General features: G+C 40.6%; 1 protein-coding gene across 21 annotated transcripts in view; it reads left to right on the top strand.

Annotated features, from left to right (window-relative positions):
* The window catches only part of SUSD1 (sushi domain containing 1), a 305056-nt gene that overhangs the window by 150867 nt on the left and 133695 nt on the right, over positions 1-20494 (top strand). Inside the window, exon 18 of one of the 21 annotated variants that reach the window (XR_009251483.1) lies at positions 9961-15529. The exons of the other annotated variants lie outside the window; for them this stretch is intronic. The gene's annotated coding sequence lies outside the window, so the exon portion shown is untranslated. Of the gene's footprint in view, positions 1-9960; positions 15530-20494 lie in introns of those variants that run through there. 21 annotated transcript variants of the gene reach the window in all.

Raw genomic sequence — 20494 nt, forward strand, 5'->3', positions numbered from 1 at the left:
GGAGCAGATTGTTCCCTGGCTGATTTGTGTGTCTGCATGCCTGAGGTTTTTGTTTATCTCCACTGGAGTTTTTGTTGATACACATTCTTCCATTCCATCCTCATAACAGTCGTGTGTGGTGGGAAGGTTAGGGGTTACCGTTTTTCCCACTTTAGAATGGAGAAATGGGTTCAGACAGGTATGTGGCCTGAGTTGTGGGGCCGAGTCATCTGATGCAAGTCTAGTCCTCATTCCTGGGATTTGACTGGCCTTGAGCTCACCTTTGGACATCCCTTTTGGTTTTGGGGAGAGTCAGGCCTTTGTGTTTCTCTCCATATATGTGTTTTAACCATTGACCTTTCTACTGTAGCCGATCTTCTTTTATCTGTCTTTTCAGTAAAAGGTATCTCCCCCCGAGATCTCTTCTACAAGGAGCCACAAACCATCAAAGAGTTGGAGGTTAATTAGGGGAAATAGGTAATAGTTTGTCTCTGACTCAAGACCTGAAACTGTAGCTGGGCACTTAACCCAAGACCAGAGCAAAAGTGATTATCTTGCAATTCCACATTAGTTTGGGATCAAGTTAATACTTAAAGTGATGTTAAAGGAAGTAAAAAGGTGTTCCCTTTTTATTGCTGATCTCACATTTGGAGTTTCTAAACCTTCTATTTTTCCATTCTATTCATCTAAGAGAAAACCAATGTTAGTAGTAGTCAATCAATTAGTGCTTTAGGGGCCTTTTGCCTGCATGACTGTTGTTGCTGAACTGAAGTGCTGCATTTTGGAGAGGAAGGAGGATGGGGCTTTCTTTGTGCCTAATGTGGACAGGTGATACTTTGAAGCAAATCAATTAAAAAAGCAGTGTTCCTATTGTTAGAGAGAAGGAGAATAAATGAATCATTTTGGTGATGTGTGTGTGTATGCATGTGTATCCATATCCATACATTTTTTGGTGCAACCCATTTTTTGAGTTACAAACATGGGGTCAAACTACATGTGTAGTTTTGTAAACTGCTTCTTTCATTTCTGGACACATTTTTTAAATGCGTCAATGGTGACCGCATTAGAATTTTGTGCCATATTTTATTTAGCCAATACTTTTTTGTGCATTATGTATTTAGGATGTTTCCAGATGTTTACTATTCTTATACAAATTGTGTAATTGTGTGAAATTGAAAATGATATATGTTTTACGTTTACTACATATTGTCAGAGGAATCTCAGCAGAAAGTTTATACCAGTTTACAATCTCACTAGCAGAAAGCCTCAGCACCACTGGGCACTGTTGATATCTTTCATCTTGAAAAATGATGTTTCCATGCTTTATTTGCATATCTTTATTTTTGCATGTTGATTGGTCATTTGTAATTCTGTCTGGGTGAATTGCCTTTTTTCTCGGTACTTGGTTTGCCTTTTATTGATATGAAAAGCTCTTTGTATCATAGTAATTTTTATTCCTGGCTGTCATATATTTTATAAACAAATTTTCTAGTTTATCATTCTCCCTTTTGACCCTGATTGTGTCATATCTTGCCACACAAAACCTTAAAATTTAGGTAGTCAGATTTATCCATTTTTTCCTTATATATTGTATCTTTGGTGTCATGCTTGAGGGACCTTCCAATCTCAAGGTAATAAATATAATTCAGCAGTTTTAAAAAACATTTAAATCTAGGGGCGCCTGGGTGGCTCAGTCGGTTAAGCGGCCGACTTCCGCTCAGGTCATGATCTCGCGGTCCGTGAGTTCGAGCGCCGCGTCGGGCTCTGTGCTGACAGCTCAGAGCCTGGAGCCTGCTTCAGCTTCTGTGTCTCCCTCTCTCTCTGCCCCTCCCCAGCTCATGCTCTGTCTCTCTCTGTCTCAAAAATAAATAAACAATAAAAAAAAAAAAAATAAAAACATTTAAATCTTTAATCCATCTGAAATTTATTTTGGTATACAGAGTGAGGTTCGGGACAGAGGGGATCTTTTTTTTTCTATTTTCTTTGAATTAAGCTGTTAAATGGTTTTAGCCAGTTGTCCTATTAATATTCATTGACTTTTTTCCCCTAGTGGTTTGAATTATATACTGAATTAGATACCAAAGTCTATTTCTGAATGTTCTCCTTTGTTCTGCTGATCTATTTCTGTGCCAATACCACCTGTTCTAACTTTAAAATAGGATTTTTAGTACCAAGTAAAATTAAGTTATCACTCTTTCTGTTAATTGTCAGATTATTCTCAGATCTTATTATATATTTATTCATGTGTACATATTTATTATACATAAACTAAGGAATTATTTGGTCATATTCCCCCCAAAATCTTAATATTTTTTTTGGTTGGAGTGGGGGGCATGTGGTCAATAAAGAGTGCTCCTATCTCACAACATGGAATGTGTCTCCATTTAATTTTGTGTGTGTCCCTCTCTAGAGTATTTTAGTTTTCAATTTACAAGGTAGCTTATGCTTATTTTGTGTTATGTATATCTAGGTATTTTCTATTTTGTTATCCTGGCCTCTTAAGTCACTGCCTCAGCTCCTGCCTCTGAACGTGTATCCCATGGCCTCTCACTGCTGGTGTTCCTGGAGATGTCCTGCCCTGGAAGTCTGTCCTTTTTTGGGAGAAGTCACACCAAGGTGTCTCCCCCAACATAATTACTTTCCCAGGTATCCACTGGACTCATGGGATCCTTCCATGCCAAATGGAGGACCGCCTGCTCTCACAGGTCACTCCAGCCACACAAGTTTCCTTATTCATTTGACCCTTTGTCCTCCCATTAATGGAAGTGTAGCTTGTTCCCAGTGTGGATCCCACTTTTTTGTCCTGTTGCTGCCCTGACAGCCTCAGCTTCTTGACCCTTGAGTTTCTTATCCTTGGAATCCGCTACCAGGCCAGCGTGTCTTCCAAAGGTTTACGGGACACAAGTCAGAAACTCTGAGTGTGGGGTCCCCTTGAAGCTTCTCTTTCCAGGCTGAGGAAAGATCCCCTTGTCATTGTGGTGGGGGATTGAAAATTCTTGGGACACCAATGGCTTTCTCCAAGGAATTTCTCTCTTTTGACCTTTTCCATTTAAATCACTTTACATCCTGGATATCAGGTGTCGTAAGACTATTTAAAAAACCTCATTTTAGAATGTGGAAGTATTGGCAACCTATTATTTTCAGTTTCTTAGAAATTTGGTCAAAACAAAAAGTCCAATTAGGGGCCAAAGGACATGAAACTATAGCTCACAAAAAAGAAATGCAAATGGCTCTAAAACATTTTTAAAAAAAGATGTTCAACCTCACTTTTAAGAAAAATGCAAATTAGTAAGATATCATTTCTTAGCTATCAATTTGAGGGGAATCCAGAAGTTTAACAACACACTCCACACACTCTTTTTTTTTTTTTTTTTTGAGAGAGCGATCATGAATGGGTTAGAGTGGCAGAGGGAGAGAGAGAGAATCTGAAGCAGGCTCAGTGCCCAGCACAGAGCCCAACACGAGGCTCAATTCTATGACCCTGGGATCATGACCTGAGCAAAAATCAAGAGTCAGATGCTCAACTGACTGAGCCAGGTGCCCCCAAAAAACTTCCTTTTTTTTAAATTTTATTTTTTATTTTTTTAAAATTTACATCCAAATTAGCATATAATGAAACAATGATTTCAGGAGTAGATTCCTTAATGCCCCTTACCCATTTAGCCCATAACCCCTCCCAGAACCCCTCTAGCAACCCTCAGTTTGTTCTCCATATTTATGAGTCTCTTCTATTTTGTCCCTCTCCCTGCTTTTATATTATTTTTGTTTCCATTCCCTTATGTTCATCTGTTTTGTCTCTTAAAGTCCTCATATGAGTAAAGTCATATGATTTTTGTCTTTCTCTGACTAATTTCACTTAGCATAATACCCTGCAGTTCCATCCACGTAGTTGCAAATGGCATGATTTCATTCTTTTTGATTGCCAAGTAATACTCCACCACACACATACACACACACACACACACACACACCACATCTTCTTTATCCATTCATCCATCAATGGACATTTGGGCTCTTTCCATACTTTGGCTATTGTTGATAGTGCTGCTATAAACATGGGGGTGCATGTGTCCCTTTGAAACAGCATACCTGTATCCCTTGGATAAATACCTAGTAGTGCAATTGCTGGGTGATAAGGTAGTTCTGTGTTTAATTTTTTGAGGAACCTCCATAGTGCTTTCCAGAGTGGCTACACCAGTTTGAATTCCCACCAGCAGTGCAAAAGAGATCCTCTCTCTCTGCATCCTTGCCAGCATCTGTTGTTCCCTGAGTTGTTGATGTTAGCCATTCTGACAGGGGTGAGGTGGTATCTCATTGTGGTTGTGTTTTGTATTTCCTTTATGATGAGTGATGTTGAGCATTTTTTCATGTGTCGGTTGGCCATCTGGATGTCTTCTCTGGAGAAGTGTCTATTCATGTCTTTCATCCATGTCTTCACTGGATTATTTGTTTTGTGGGTGTTGAGTTTGATAAGTTCTTTACAGATTTTGGATACTAACCCTTTATCTGATATGTCATTTGCAAATACCTTCTCCCATTCTATCAGTTGCCTTTTCGTTTTGCTGATTGTTTCCTTTGCTGTGCAGAAGCTTTTTATTTTGATGAAGTCCCGGTAGTTCATTTTTGCTTTTGTTTCCCTTGCCTCTGGAGACTTGTTGAGTAAGAAGTTGCTGCAGACATGATCAAAGAAGTTTTTGCCTGCTTTCTCCTTGAGGATTTTGATGGCTTCCTGTCTTACATTGAGGTCTTTCATCCATTTTGAGTTTCTTCTTGTGTATGGTGTAAGAAAGTGGCCCAGGTTCATTCTTCTGCATGTCACTGTCCAGTTTTCCCAGCACCATTTGCTGAAGAGACTGTTTTTATTCCATTGGATATTCTTCCCTGCTTTGTCAAAGATTAGTTGGCCATACGTTTGTGGGTCCATTTCTGGGTTCTCTATTCTGTTCCATTGATCTGAGTGTCTGTTCTTGTGCCAGTACCATACTGTCTTGGTGATTAGAGCTTTGTAGTCTAGCTTTAAGTCTGGGATTGTGATGCCTCCTGCTTTGATTTTCTTTTTGAAGATCGCTTTGGCTATTCGGGGTGTTTCTGGTTCCATGCAAATTTTAGGATTATTTGTTCTAGCTCTGTGAAGAATGCTGGTGTTACTTTGATAGGGATTGCATTGAATATGTAGACTGCTTTGGGTAGTATCGACATTTTAACAATATTTGTTCTTCCTATCCAGGAGCATGGAATCTTTTCCATTTTTTTGTGTCTTCTTCAATTTCTTTCATAAGCTTTCTCTAGTCTTCAGTGTATAGATTTCTCACCTCTTTGGTTAGATTTATTCCTAGGTATTTTATGTTTTTTTGTGCAACTGTAAATGGGATCGATTCCTTGACTTCTCTTTCTGTCGCTTCATTGTTGGTGTATAGGAATGCAACCGATTTCTGTGCATTGATTTTATATCCTGAGACTTTGCTGAATTCATGAATCGGTTCTAGCAGTTTATTGGTGGAATCTTTTGGGTTGTCCATATAGAGTATCATGTCATCTGCGAAGAGTGAAAGTTTGACCTCCTCCTGGCCGATTTGGATGCCTTTTATTTCTTTGTGTTGTCTGATTGCAGAGGTTAAGACTCCCAATACTATGCTGAGTAACAGTGGCGAGAGTGGACATCCCTGTCTTGTTACTGACCTTAGGGGGAAAGAGCTCAGTTTTTCCCCATTGAGGATATTAGCATTGGGTCGTTCATATATGGCTTATGATCTCAAGGTATGCTCCTTCTACCCCTACTTTCTTGAGGGTTTTTATCAAGAAAGGATGCTGTATTTTGTCAAATGCTTTCTCTGCATCTACTGAGAGGATCATCTGGTTCTTGTCCTTTCTTTTATTGATGTGATGAATCGCGTTAAGTGTTTTGCAGATATTGAACCAGCCCTGCATCCCAGGTATAAATCCCATTTGGTCGTGGTGAATAATTTTTTTAATGTATTGTTGGATCCGGTTGGCTAATATCTTGAAGATTTTTGCATCCATATTCATCAGGGAAATTGGTCTATAGTTCTCCTTTTTAGTGGGGTCTCTGTCTGGTTTTGGAATCAAGGTAATGCCGGTTTCATAGAAAGAGTTTGGAAGTTTTCCTTCCCTTTCTATTTTTTGGAACATCTTCAAGAGAATAGGTGTTAACTCTTCCTTAAATGTCTGGTAGAATTCCCCTGGAAGGCCATCTGGCCCTGGACTCTTGTTTTTTTGGCAGATTTTTGATTACTAATTTGATTTCCTTACTGGTTATGGGTCTGTTGAAATTTTCTATTTCTTCCTGTTTCAGTTTTGGTAGTGTATATGTTTCTAGGAATTTGTCCATTTCTTCCAGATTACCCATTTTATTGGCATATAATTGCTCATAATATTCTCTTATTGTTTTTATTTCTGTTTTGTTGGTTGTGATCTCTCCTCTTTCATTCTTGATTTTATTTATTTGGGTCCTTTCCTTTTTCTTCTTGATCAAATTGGCTAATGGTTTATCAATTTTGTTAATTCTTTCAAAGACCAGCTTCTGGTTTCATTGATCTGTTCTACTGCTTTTTTGGTTTTGATAGCATTAATTTCTGCTCTAATCTTTATTATTTCCTGTCTTCTGCTGTTTTTGGGTTTTATTTGCTGTTCTTTTTCCAGCTCCTTAAGGCATAAGGTTAGGTTGTGTATCTGAGATCTTTCTTCCTTCTTTAGGAAGGCCTGGATTGCTATATACTTTCCTTCTATGACCGCCTTTGCTGCGTCCCAGAGGCTTTGGGTTGTGGTGTTATCATTTTCATTGACTTCCATATACTTCTTAATTTTCTCTTTAACTCCTTGGTTAGCCCATCCATTCCTTAGTAGGATGTTCTTCAGTCTCCAAGTATTTGTTACCTTTCGAAATTTTTTCTTGTGTTTGATTTCGAGTTTCTTAGTGTTATGGTCTGAAAATATGCATGGTATGATCTTGATCTTTTTGTACTTACTTAGGGCTGATTTGTGTCCCGGTATATGGTCTATTCTGGAGAACGTTCCATGTGCACTGGAGAAGAATGTATATTCTGCTGCTTTAGGATGAAATGTTCTGAATATATCTGTTAAGTCCATCGGGTCCAGTGTGTCATTCAAAGCCATTGTTTCCTCGTCGATTTTTTGATTAGATGATCTGTCCATTGCTGTGAGTGGGGTATTGAAGTCTCCTACTATTATGGTATAACTATCAATCAGTTTCTTTATGTTTGTGATTAATTGATTTATATATTTGGATGCTTCCACATTTGGTGCATAAATGTTTACAGTTGTTAGGTCTTCTTGGTCTATAGACCCCTTGATTATGATATAACACCCTTCTGCATCTCTTGATATAGTCTTTATTTTAAAGTCTAAATTGTCTGATATAAGTATGGCTGCTCCGGCTTTCTTTTTTTGACCATTAGCATGATAGATGGTTCTCAATCCCCTTATTTTCAATCTGAAGGTGTCTTTAGGTCTAAAGTGGGTCTCTTGTAAACAGCATATAGATGGATCTTGTTTTCTTATCCATTCTGTTACCCTGTCTTTTGATTGGAGCATTGAGTCCATTGACGTTTGGAGTGAGTACTGAAAGATATGAATTTATTGCCATTTTGATGCTCATTGAGTTGGAGTTTCTGGTGGTGTTCTCTGGTCCTTTCTAATCTTTTGTTGCTTTTGGTATTTATTTATATATGTACATATTTTCTTTTCATCTTTTCTCCCCTCAGAGAGTCCCCCTTAAAATTTCTTGCAGGGCTGGTTCAGTGGTCACAAACTCCTTTAATTTTTGTTTGTCTGGGAAACTTTTTTTTTTTTTTTTCAACTTTTTTTTTTTTTTTTTTTTTTGTCTGGGAAACTTTTTATCTCTTCTTCTATTTTGAATGACAGCCTTGCTGGATAAAGAATTCTTGGCTGCGTATTTTTCTGATTCAGCACACTGAATATATCCCGCCACTCCTTTCTGGCCTGCCAAGTTTCTGTGGATAGGTCTGCTGCAAACCTGATCTGTCTTCCCTTGTAAGTTAGGGGCTTTTTTTTTCCTCACTGCTTTCATGATTCTCTCCTTGCCTGAGTATTTTGTGAATTTGACTATGGTATGCCTTGTTGATGGTGAGTTTTTGTTGAATCTAATGTGGGTCCTCTGTGCTTCCTGGATTTTGATGTCTGTGTCTTTCTCAGGTTAGGGAAGTTTTCTGCTATGATTCGCTCACATAACCCTTCTACCCCTATTTCTCTCTCTTCCTCTTCTGGGACCCCTATGATTCTGATGTTGTTCCTTTTTAATGAGTCACTGATTTCTCTAGTTCTTAAAATCGTGCTCTTTTGCCTTAATCTCCATCTTTTTTTCTGCTTTGTTATTCTCTGTAAGTTTGTCCTCTATATCGCTGGTTCTCTGTTCTGCATTGTCCATCCTTGCTGCTGCTACATCCATCTGTGATTGCAGCTCAGTTATAGCACTTTTGATTTCATTCTGGCTATTTTTTACTTCTTTTATCTCTGCAGAAAGGGATTCTAATCTATTTTTGACTCCAGCTAGTATTCTTATTATCGTGATTCTAAATTCTGATTCAGACATCTTGCTTGTATCTGTGTGGGTTAAATCCCTGGCTGTCGTCTCTTCATGCTCTTTCTTTTGGGGTGAATTCCTTCTTTTTGTCATTTTGAAGGGAGAAAGGGAATTAATGAGGTAGAAAAATTGAAATTAAAAAAGATTAAAAAAATATTAAAATTAAAAATTAAACACACACACGCAAATCAAATAGATGATGCTAGATCCTAGGTGTGTTTTGGTCTGGGTGTTAAAAGTGGTTTGACAGATTCGAGAGAAAAAAAGGGGGGGAGTGGAAGGAAATCGTTTGAGAATTAAAAAAATGAATACACTGAGGTAGACTAAAATGAGATGATGGGGGGTAAAATAGAATTTGAAAAAATACATGCAAAAGGAAAGAATATAGTAGAAAAAATTAAAGAAAAATATTTTTAATAAAAATTAAAAATATGAATTTTTTCATTGTATTTAAGAAAAAAGAAAAGAAACGAAAAAGAGAAGAATAAAAAAAGAAAAAAGAAATCGTTTGAAAATTTGAAAAAGTGAATACACTGTAGTAGAGTAAAATAAAATGGGAGTAAGAATTTGAAAAAATTTACATAAAAGCAAAAAATATAGTAATAAAAATTAAAAATATTTTTAAAAGAGATTGGAAGTAAAAGTGAAGTTTTTCTCTTTCTGCATTCAAGAAAAAGAAATGAAAAAGACAAAAAAAAAGAAAAAAAGGAAATTGAAAATTTGAAAAGGTGAGTACACTGAAGTAGACTATAATAAAATGATGGAAGTAAAGTAGAATTTGAAAAAATTTACACAAAAGTAAAAAATATAGTAATAAAACTTAAAGACGGATATTTTTAATAAAAATTGGAAATAAAAATGAATTTTTTCTCTTTCTGTATTCAAGAAAAAGAAAAGAATTGTAAAAGAGAAAAAGGAAAAAGAAAAAATATATAATAGATGAACCTACTAACAGATTGAAGTAGGACTGAAATTGCTTTGTTTTCCCCTAGAAGTCAGTCTACGTAGCTCTTTATAGTCCATAAATTAAGCCGGTATGAGGCTTGTGTTCTTGAAGAGTGAAGTTGGCCCAGTTGGGCGGGGCTCGGTGTAACAGCTCCACTCTCCACTAGATGGCGCTGCTAGCCTACTGGGGTGGATTGTTGCAGTGCTCGTAGGTGCGTATGCGCATGCGCGGGAGCGGTGAAAATGGCGCCACCCAGTTACCCGTTCTGTTCTCCCGGATCAGCAATCGTGTACTGGTCCTCTGTCTTCAGCTCTCGTCCACTCCCCACTTTTTCACTCTCTGTGACCAGGCCCCAGGCAGTACCTTCTCCCAAGTTTTGTCTCAGATGCGGCTGTTTTCCCCGGCCCCTTGCTTCCGAAGGACTGTGGGTTTGACCCGTTCCGCCCCTCTGCAGGAGGGTCTCACCGAGCAATGGCCGAATGAGCAATGGCCGAATGTCGGCTGCAACCAGGAATGCCTGCTGGACCCTGCTGTTGCCGGTTCCCCAAGACTGCGGCCAGGTGCCAGCCAGCCCCAGAAAAAGTTCATGAGACAGTGTAGCAGCAGCGTTTCAGGGATTATGGAAAATCTCTACACACATCTGGCACCAGACTTCACCCTCAACGACCTTGCCCCAGTACCAGCGAATGTGGCTGCCTTCCGGGGTCTGCTGGGACCAGGTGGCTTCAACAGTCTCTACCAAATGTCCCTTCCAGCAGTGGAACCGCTTTTCCCCGTGTGGCCTCAGAACCTCCCGGACTCCACTCTGTTCCTGGGGATTCGCCCTTCCCACCAGAGCACCACCAGGTATCGAGCTGCGGAGTTGCAGCCTTTGTGCTCCCCTTGTTTACAGTCTTAATGGAGTTTAAGCCCTCTCTCCTTTCTCCCTTTTTAGTTTAGTCCCTGCGGCTGTTTCCAATTTCCCACTTTCTCTCCAGCTGCTTTTGGGAACAGGTGCTTTTCCCGTATGCTCCCCCTTCCCCAGTCTCCGTCCTCTCTCCACCTGCAAAAGGGGTTCCTTACCTTTTGTGGCTTCTCGCTCCCCAAGTTCAGCTCTCCGCGCCGCGTACCTGCTGAATTCTGTGGTTCAGGTTGTGCAGATTGTTGTGTTAATCCTCCAATCAGTTTTCTAGGTGTGTAGGATGGTTTAGTGTTGGTCTGGCTGTATTTCATGGATGTGAAACACACAAAAAGCTTCCATGCTATTCTGCCATCTTGGCTCCTCCCCCAACATACTTCCTTTTGAGGCTGTGGGGAAGCAGGCACTCAAACATTGTTAGGTTATGGAATGATACAACCTCTATGAAAAGGAAGGAAACCTGGCAATACTTACATTGCCTTTGTCCAGGTGCCTTTATCCTGTAACTCAGAATTCCCACTTCTTGTAGGTTCACTTGCATATGTTGAAAATGACACATGTACAGGGTTACTTGCTGTGACCTAGTTCATAATCAAAAAAGCAGAGAAACAACCCATATGCCTCTCCAGAGGAAATGAACAATGATATCTCCATGTAACACAGTGGAATAACCATGCAGTTGTGGAAAGGGGATGGAGAAGAGCTTTATGTACTGATATGGAGAGATTTGTAAGATATATTGTTTTTTTTTTTTTTAATGTTTATTTTTGAGAGGGAGAGAGACACACACCCAGTGTGAGTGGGGAAGAAGCAGAGAGAAGGAGACAACAGAATTCAAAGCAGGCTCCAGGCTCTGAGCTGTCAGCACAGAGCCTGACATGGGATTTGAACCCACAAACCATGAGATCATGACCTGAGCTGAAGTTGGACACTTAACTGAGACACCCAGGAATCCCTCTAAGATACATTGTTTTAATGAGAAGAGCAAGGTAGAGAATACTGGATATGGTATGCTATGCTTTGTGTAAGAGGGGAAATGAAAATATGTATTCAATTTTATATAAAGAAACACTGGAACAATAACAGTGAATTAATGAAAATGGTTACAAATAGAGCAAGGAATAATGGGGTGGAGGTGGACAGGGTGAAAGTGAGTCTTTTGAGTGTTTATCTTCTTATTTTGTTGTGATTTTTTTTTTCATTTTATTTTAGAGCAAGGGAGCACAAGCAGACGGTTGGGGAAAAGGGAGAGAGAGAGAGACAGAATCTTAAGCAGACTTTATGCTCAGTATAGAGCCCAACACAGGGCTTGATCCCACAGCCCTAAGAGCATGACCTGAGCCAAAATCAAGAGTTGGACGCTCAACCGACTGACCCACCCAAGCACCCCACCAAAGTATTATTTTAAACAAAAATATTTTCCTCCTTAATTCTGTTGCCAGCTGTTAACTTAAACATTACATATCTGGCTTTCTTTCTTCTTTTTTTTAATGTGTATTTATTTTTGAGAGAGAAATAGAGAGTGGGCAGGGGAGGGACAGAGAGAGAAGGAGGGAATCCCAAGCAGGCTCCACACTGTTAGCACAGAGCCCACTGCCAGGTTCGAACTCATGAACCATGAGATCATGACCTGAGCTGAAATCGAGTCAGGTGCTTAACTGACTGAGCCACCCAAGCACCCCTACATATTTGGCCTTCTGAAATTTTCCCGAAGCTGCTTATTATTGAGTTCATTTTTCCTTGCTGCACAGTAGTGATTCAGATTTCTTAAAAGCTTTTTGTGAATCTTTGGTAATGTGACTTTGGGAGACAACTAGAAACTAGAAAGTGAATTTTTATAAGAGAAATATAGTAAAGACTATATATGCTTATAGCCATGTGTTAATTTTCTATTTGCTATGTATCAAATTACCACAAACTTAGTGGCTTAAAACAATACACACTTACTATGCCCCAGTTTGTATGGGTCAAGAGTCCAGGTTTAGTTTAGTTGGATTCTCTGCTCAAGGTATCACAAGTCTGCAGTCAAGGTATTGGCTAGGTTGCATTTTCAGCTGGAGGTTCGACTGAGGAAAATTTCTCTAACGTGCTTATGTAGATTGTTGGCAGTGTTCATTTCCTTGTGGTTGTAGGGCTGGGGTGGGGGGGTCCCAACATTTTGCTGGCTGGTGGCTGGTGGCTCAGGTCCTAGATGCCTGGATGCCTGTTTGTCTGCCACATGGGCTTCCTGAACACAACTGTCTAGTTCATCAAGCCAGCAACGAGAATCTATGACTGCAGGGAGGTGTTCAGTCCCTCTTTTAAAGGGCTTTCATCTAAGTTAGGCCCACCCAGGATAATCTCCTTTTTAACGAACTAAAAATTGGGGCACCTGGGTGGCTCAATTGGTTAAGTGTCCGACTTCATCTCAGGTCATGATCTCATGGTTTGTGAGTTGAGCACCACATCAGGCTCTCTGCTGTCAGCGTAGAGCCTGCTTCAAATCTTCTGTCCCCCTCTCTCTGCCCTTCCCCTGCTCGTGTCTGCGTGTGCTCTCTCTCTCTCTCTCTCAAAAACAAATAAACGTTAAAAAATAATAAATTTAATTAAAAATTAACTAATTGGCCTTAATTATGTCTATAAAATCCTTTCACTTGTGCTGTATTCTGTTGGTTAGAAATAAGTTCCAATGGAGGGGGACATCTGATGTGAACACTAGGGGGCAGGGATTGTGGGCCATTTTAGATTTCTGCCTGCTACAAGTTGCTAAAGAAAAAAATCAATGATAAACTTTAAACCCCACTACGGTATTTCCTGGGTCCTTCTGACACGGCTATTTGACTTTAGGGCCAAACCCTAGGGCATAATTCTGTTCTCTCTAAGGAGAGGTGCCAAGGCTTACAGGAGTAGAAATGGTCAATGGCCCTGAGATTTTTAAGAAGGCAACTGGGTCTGTAAAACTGCTTTCTTAACTTTGAACGCATTCACTTGGGTGAGGTACAGAGATTTTGGGGGAAGGAAAGGGTGCCATTTCTCTGTGTCCCTGGGCGCGTATCCTTTGGGTTAACAGGATTCAGGATTTGTGAGCTTGGCCTGAAAAAGTCTGTCTCTGCCAGACTTGAGAGAAGTGGTGTGTGGCCTGGCGGGTTAGCTCTGTCCTATAGTCCCTGGAAGCGGCCATCCTGAGTCTTGGTGAACTGGGCAGAGTAAGGCAACATTGACCAGACTCAAGGCTTCCAGATGGTGGCCAGAGCTCCAGGGATCAGAGCTGGAGAGCACAAAGGTCCTCCCCAGCCCCCAGGACCCTCCCTAGCCAAGGACTTGTTAGTAGGTGTATGCAGCAGAGTGGATGGGGCTGAGGGCAAAGCAGTCAAAACTCTTAGCCACCAGCTGTGACTCCCTGTGTCCAAAGTGCCTTCTGGTGAAGAGTGGACCCAAGAACCTGAAAGAGGGCCGAGTTTCAAGAGCCAAGGGAATTTGGCTTTTTGGGGGGTGGGTTGTGTTAGCTGTGGCTTGGGATCCTATAGAGATTAGCACCAGATGAGTCCAGAGCCCTTGTGGTTTGCAGGGACTTTGCCATGCTGGTGATGGTCAGGGACAGTGGGAGATACTTCACTATGTTGCCTTCTGGCTAAAGAAGGGCAGTGTGCAGGGCAGGGGAATTGTTATCACGGAGCCTAGGAAGGGGCATTGGCTGGGCAGTGCAAGTCCTGAGCTGAACAAGGAAGACCACGTGCTGGTCCTGGTCGCAGAACATACATGTCCACACTGTGTATGGCCCTGTAAGGGAGATGGTGCATGGGGCTGTCAGGTTCCAAGACTCCAGCCTGTCTCCAGCTTGCTACCAAGGGTACAAAGCAGCTGAGTCTGACTTGGCTGCCTGTGATCTGTGTTCATCAGCATTCTTACTGGATTTCTCTTGGAAAATTAATACATAGCCATCTGGTCTATCAGTCTGAGTTTGGTGCATCTGAAATAATTGGCTGGATTAGATAAGATAGAGGCTGAAGGAACTCCACAAAGGCAAAAGGACCAGCCCCATACCGATCTCATGAGACTATATCTCAGTCTCCATTTCCTCCATCTTCCTCCACTTCCCCTCATTTCTACAGCCACTCCTCTGGCCTCCTCTCCCTCCACCCCCAGGCTGCTGCTGCTGAGCCCTGCAGGTCTCATGGAGAAGCCACTCAGATAGGGTTGGAGTTAGATGCAGAGCTGGAACCCACAGTGGAGATACAGCTGGGAGAGCATGGGAGGCTCAGTGAGAGCCAACCATAGAAAGATCAAGGCTTATAACATATAAAAGAAATAGAGACCCACTTCTAGAGGGAAGCGGGTAGCCCGCCTTCCTGGAAGGATGCATGAAGCTGAACAGCCTTGGGGAGTTGACTGACAGCTGGGGAGTTGGTCTGGCAGTGTGGTCTGTATTGACTGTATTGCATACTTCACTTTCTAAGGTTGACCAGGGAGGTCATCGTCCTCAGCCTCTGCCTACAAGTGGGTTGCCAAATGGCCCTTTATTGCCCATGCAGCTTTCATCAGCTTGGTCACCCAGGTGATTGCCCTCAATCCCTGAGACTTCACTGGTTTCCCATGAACATTGGGTTCATAGTACCTCTTGTCTGCCACTGCAAGCTAGCTTGTGTTTTAGGAAACTCTAACAAACTTTCCAAATGGACTTACCTTTCTTGCTGTAGGACTTCTGCTTTGCATAATCACTTGCTTGGTCAGCCACGAGGCTGCATGCTGATAAATCAGAAGTAAAATAAGTTGTTTGAAGTGAGCGACAGGAAAAAGAACTGATTTTGAGCAGATACTTTCTGAATGAAATGAGAGCCTGAGACATGAGTCTGAAGAACAGGATGCCAACTTTCAAGCATTTCAACCGGGAAGCTCCAAAATTCTCTGAGCTCAGTGAATTCCCATTTAATTCTGAGGAGACTCCTCAGGGACCTAGTGAGTTTTTTTTTTTTACCATAACACAAGGGATGGGGTTTGATGCACAATGAAAGAAATCATAGCTTAAGTTAGTCTGAGTTTTACCGTATTTTGGAAATGCTCCAAATAGGCCACATCCTCTAAGACCATAGTCTGTAGATTATTATTCTTTTTTATTATTCTCAGGAATAAACTTGCTGAATCACCACAGGTTTTTGTTTGTTTGTTTAATGTTTATTTTCTTTATTTTTGAGAGAGAGAGAGAGAGAGAGAGAGAGAGACAGAAATGAGCAGGGGAGGGGCAGAGAGAGAGGGAGACACAGAATCTGAAGCAGGCTCTAGGCTCTGAGCTGTCAGCACAGAGCCCAACTCAGGGCTCAAACCTACAAACCGTTAGATCATGACCTAAGCCAAAGTCATATGCTTAACTGACTGAGCCACCTGGGTGTCCGTGGTCTGCTTTTAGCTACTAGTTTCCCGTATGTCATTGTCCAGTTGGTTTGGAGCATCCTGGGTCCACCTTGAGCCCACTTTACAGCCTGTGTGGCATTTGGAGATGTGCATTATTGGTGGTCCTCCTTGCTAAGGATAAAGCTTTGGTGGCAATTTCAAATCACCGAGGAATGATGGATTTTTAGGAAAGGGTGGGAATAAGTGTCTAACCATTTGGGAAAAACTTATTTGCAATAAATATGGCTAACAAAAGAGTTAAGAGCCCAATTACACGGAAGTCTTACACATCAGTAAGAAAAACCGTAAGCTCCTCCTGCAAGGGGGGAAGATGATCAGATAGTTCACAACAAGTCTGCTGACGTTTTTCTCTGGAAGTCATACCTGAATGTTTTAGCTTTTCTTGCACCAGTAAAAACGGAGCAACCGATGAAGAACCTGAGAACATTGGAGTAGGAAGCCAGGTGAACATCAGACACAGCTGACCAACATTTTCACTATCTAAAGGCTAGGTGTGATTTTCATCCTAGCTCACACAGTGTGTATCTTCAATTTCTATATTTCCAGATAATTTATTTTTTTTTTTTTGCCTACTACTCCTCTAATTGATGGCTTCCAATTGGTCACATCTCTCTGGGTCATATTTCTTAAACCCAAAGGAAGGCTTGATGTGCGTCCCCTATATTAAGCATGCTCGAGAAGCTTCCCCATATAGTTTCAAAGATATGAGACTGGAAGTGTAAAATCCAGTCCAGTCTGTTGTCAATTTATCATTCATTCTGAAACAAACTAGTGGGTTTTTTGCTTTCCTTTTGACCCTGAATTTCCCCTGTATTGAGAAATCAGTCTAACCTTCATTTCACAACACCCAGCATATATCTGACTGAGTGCCTTCTGTGATGGAGTTCAGAGTGACCAGCAGAATGACAGGAAGCAATGCAGGAGGCCAGCAAATCCACTACTCAAATGGATTTGGGGCTGGTCCTTGAATGATTAGTAGGATTTTGTCCAGTGGAGAAGACCGGGAGGGAAATGCTAGTAATGGGGGTGGGTGTATAAGAATGTGAACAAAGGCATGAAATTTCAATAAGATTTTTTTAAATTTTAACTTGTTTTATTTTTTATTTTTTTTTTTAAATTTGCATCCAAATTAGTTAGCATACACTGCAACAGTGATTTCAGGAGTAGATTCCTTAATGCTCCTTACCCATTTAGCCCATACCCCCACCCACAACCCCTCCAGCAACCCTCAGTTTGTTCTCCATATTTATGAGTCTCTTATGCTTTGTCCCCCTCCCTGTTTTTATATTATTTTTGTTTCCCTTGCCTTATGTTCATCTGTTTTGTCTCTTAAAGTCCTCATATGAGTAAAGTCATATGATTTTTGTCTTTCTCTGACTAATTTCACTTAGCATAATACCCTGCAGTTCCATCCACATAGTTGCAAATGACATGATTTCATTCTTTTTGATTGCCGAGTAATACTCCACTATGTATATACGGGTGTGTGTATATATATGTATATATATGTCTACGTATGTATATATATGTGTGTATGTATACATATATATACACACACCCATACATACACACCACATCTTCTTTATCAGTTCATCCATCGAGGGACACTTGGGTTCTTTCCATACTTTGGCTATTGTTTATACTGCTGCTATAAACATGGGGGTGCATGTGTCCCTTCGAAACAGCATACCTGTATCCCTTGGATAAATACCTAAATAGTACAATTGCTGGGTGAAAAGGTAGTTCTGTGTTTAATTTTTTGAGGAACCTCCATAGTGCTTTCCAGAGTGGCTACACCAGTTTGAATTCCCACCAGCAGTGCAAAAGAGATCCTCTCTCTCTGCATCCTTGCCAACATCTGTTGTTCCCTGAGTTGTTGATGTTAGCCATTCTGACAGGGGTGAGGTGGTATCTCATTGTGGTTGTGTTTTGTATTTCCTTTATGATGAGTGATGTTGAGCATTTTTTCATGTGTCGGTTGGCCATCTGGATGTCTTCTTTGGAGAAGTGTCTATTCATGTCTTTCACCCATGTCTTCACTGGATTATTTGTTTTGTGGGTGTTGAGTTTGATAAGTTCTTTACAGATTTTGGATACTAACCCTTTATCTGATATGTCATTTGCAAATATCTTCTCCCATTCTGTCAGTTGCCTTTTCGTTTTGCTGATTGTTTCCTTTGCTGTGCAGAAGCTTTTTATTTTGATGACGTCCCAGTAGTTCATTTTTGCTTTTGTTCCCCTTGCCTCTGGAGACTTGTTGAGTAAGAAGTTGCTGCAGGCAAGATCAAAGAAGTTTTTGCCTGCTTTCTCCTTGAGGATTTTGATGGCTTCCTGTCTTACATTGAGGTCTTTCATCCATTTTGAGTTTCTTCTTGTGTATGGTGTAAGAAAGTGGTCCAGGTTCATTCTTCTGCATGTCGCTGTCCAGTTTTCCCAGCACCACTTGCTGAAGAGACTGTTTTTATTCCATTGGATATTCTTCCCTGCTTTGTCAAAGATTAGTTGGCCATACGTTTGTGGGTCCATTTCTGGGTTCTCTATTCTGTTCCATTGATCTGAGTGTCTGTTCTTGTGCCAGTACCATACTGTCTTGGTGATTAGAGCTTTGTAGTCTAGCTTTAAGTCTGGGATTGTGATGCCTCCTGCTTTGATTTTCTTTTTGAAGATCGCTTTGGCTATTCGGGGTGTTTCTGGTTCCATGCAAATTTTAGGATTATTTGTTCTAGCTCTGTGAAGAATGCTGGTGTTACTTTGATAGGGATTGCATTGAATATGTAGACTGCTTTGGGTAGTATCGACATTTTAACAATATTTGTTCTTCCTATCCAGGAGCATGGAATCTTTTCCATTTTTTTGTGTCTTCTTCAATTTCTTTCATAAGCTTTCTCTAGTCTTCAGTGTATAGATTTCTCACCTCTTTGGTTAGATTTATTCCTAGGTATTTTATGTTTTTTTGTGCAACTGTAAATGGGATCGATTCCTTGACTTCTCTTTCTGTCGCTTCATTGTTGGTGTATAGGAATGCAACCGATTTCTGTGCATTGATTTTATATCCTGAGACTTTGCTGAATTCATGAATCGGTTCTAGCAGTTTATTGGTGGAATCTTTTGGGTTGTCCATATAGAGTATCATGTCATCTGCGAAGAGTGAAAGTTTGACCTCCTCCTGGCCGATTTGGATGCCTTTTATTTCTTTGTGTTGTCTGATTGCAGAGGTTAAGACTCCCAATACTATGCTGAGTAACAGTGGCGAGAGTGGACATCCCTGTCTTGTTACTGACCTTAGGGGGAAAGAGCTCAGTTTTTCCCCATTGAGGATATTAGCATTGGGTCGTTCATATATGGCTTATGATCTCAAGGTATGCTCCTTCTACCCCTACTTTCTTGAGGGTTTTTATCAAGAAAGGATGCTGTATTTTGTCAAATGCTTTCTCTGCATCTACTGAGAGGATCATCTGGTTCTTGTCCTTTCTTTTATTGATGTGATGAATCGCGTTAAGTGTTTTGCAGATATTGAACCAGCCCTGCATCCCAGGTATAAATCCCATTTGGTCGTGGTGAATAATTTTTTTAATATATTGTTGGATCCGGTTGGCTAATATCTTGAAGATTTTTGCATCCATATTCATCAGGGAAATTGGTCTATAGTTCTCCTTTTTAGTGGGGTCTCTGTCTGGTTTTGGAATCAAGGTAATGCTGGCTTCATAGAAAGAGTTTGGAAGTTTTCCTTCCCTTTCTATTTTTTGGAACATCTTCAAGAGAATAGGTGTTAACTCTTCCTTAAATGTCTGGTAGAATTCCCCTGGAAGGCCATCTGGCCCTGGACTCTTGTTTTTTGGCAGATTTTTGATTACTAATTTGAACACAGTGGAGGAACTAGAGAGGAAGACCCAATGTGAAGGAGACATCACCAACGTAAAAACCGAAGGAGGTGATGGTGCCCTGGATTGGCTGGTTTGGAGGGTGCAGGGAAGGAGGTATAGGAAGGGAAGATCTGCTTATTAAGCCTTTCAAAATAACAAAATAACATTTAGAAAGAAGAGAACATCTGCTAGACAAATTGTGACTCTAATGAGACTTATCACCTCCCAAAACAAACCCGATATTCATGGTTTCCCCTAAAACAGATCGGATTATTCACTTGTGATGGTATTAGTGTTTTAATAAATCTTTACAAATCCCCTTTGGGAACTGCCTTAAGAATGTGTTCATGAGCTACAACAGAGCCTCAGTTAGTCTTACTACCTCACAGTGTTCTCTTTCTTTGCATGCCTCTATATAGGATGAAAATGTTCTGTATGCATATAAGGTATATATCATTAAAACTTAGTCAGTTGTAAACATTTCTTTTATAAATTGGAGAATGTGGCAAATGACTTTTACCTATTTTCAAAAATCAAATACAGTCTAGAAAGGATTTCACTTGTGGACTCAGAATACCAAAAAAATGTGCTGCAGGGTCCGATGGTAATCTCTCAAGAGAAATTCCAACAATATTTTGAGCAGCCACTGCACTGGAATTAATGACCTCCATAGTGTCTGTTGACCCAGGGACCATGTTCTATGATTACATATATTCTGCGGAATTTTGGTCATTGTGATTAGACAGATTTAAGGTCCACATTGTCTCCAAATGCAGTCACTCATAATTAGAACCTGTCCCTAAATCACCCATGGAGTACTGACAAAATTGGGAAAGGAA

This window comes from Neofelis nebulosa, chromosome 12 (assembly GCF_028018385.1).
Source record: "Neofelis nebulosa isolate mNeoNeb1 chromosome 12, mNeoNeb1.pri, whole genome shotgun sequence".
NCBI lineage: Eukaryota > Metazoa > Chordata > Mammalia > Carnivora > Felidae > Neofelis > Neofelis nebulosa.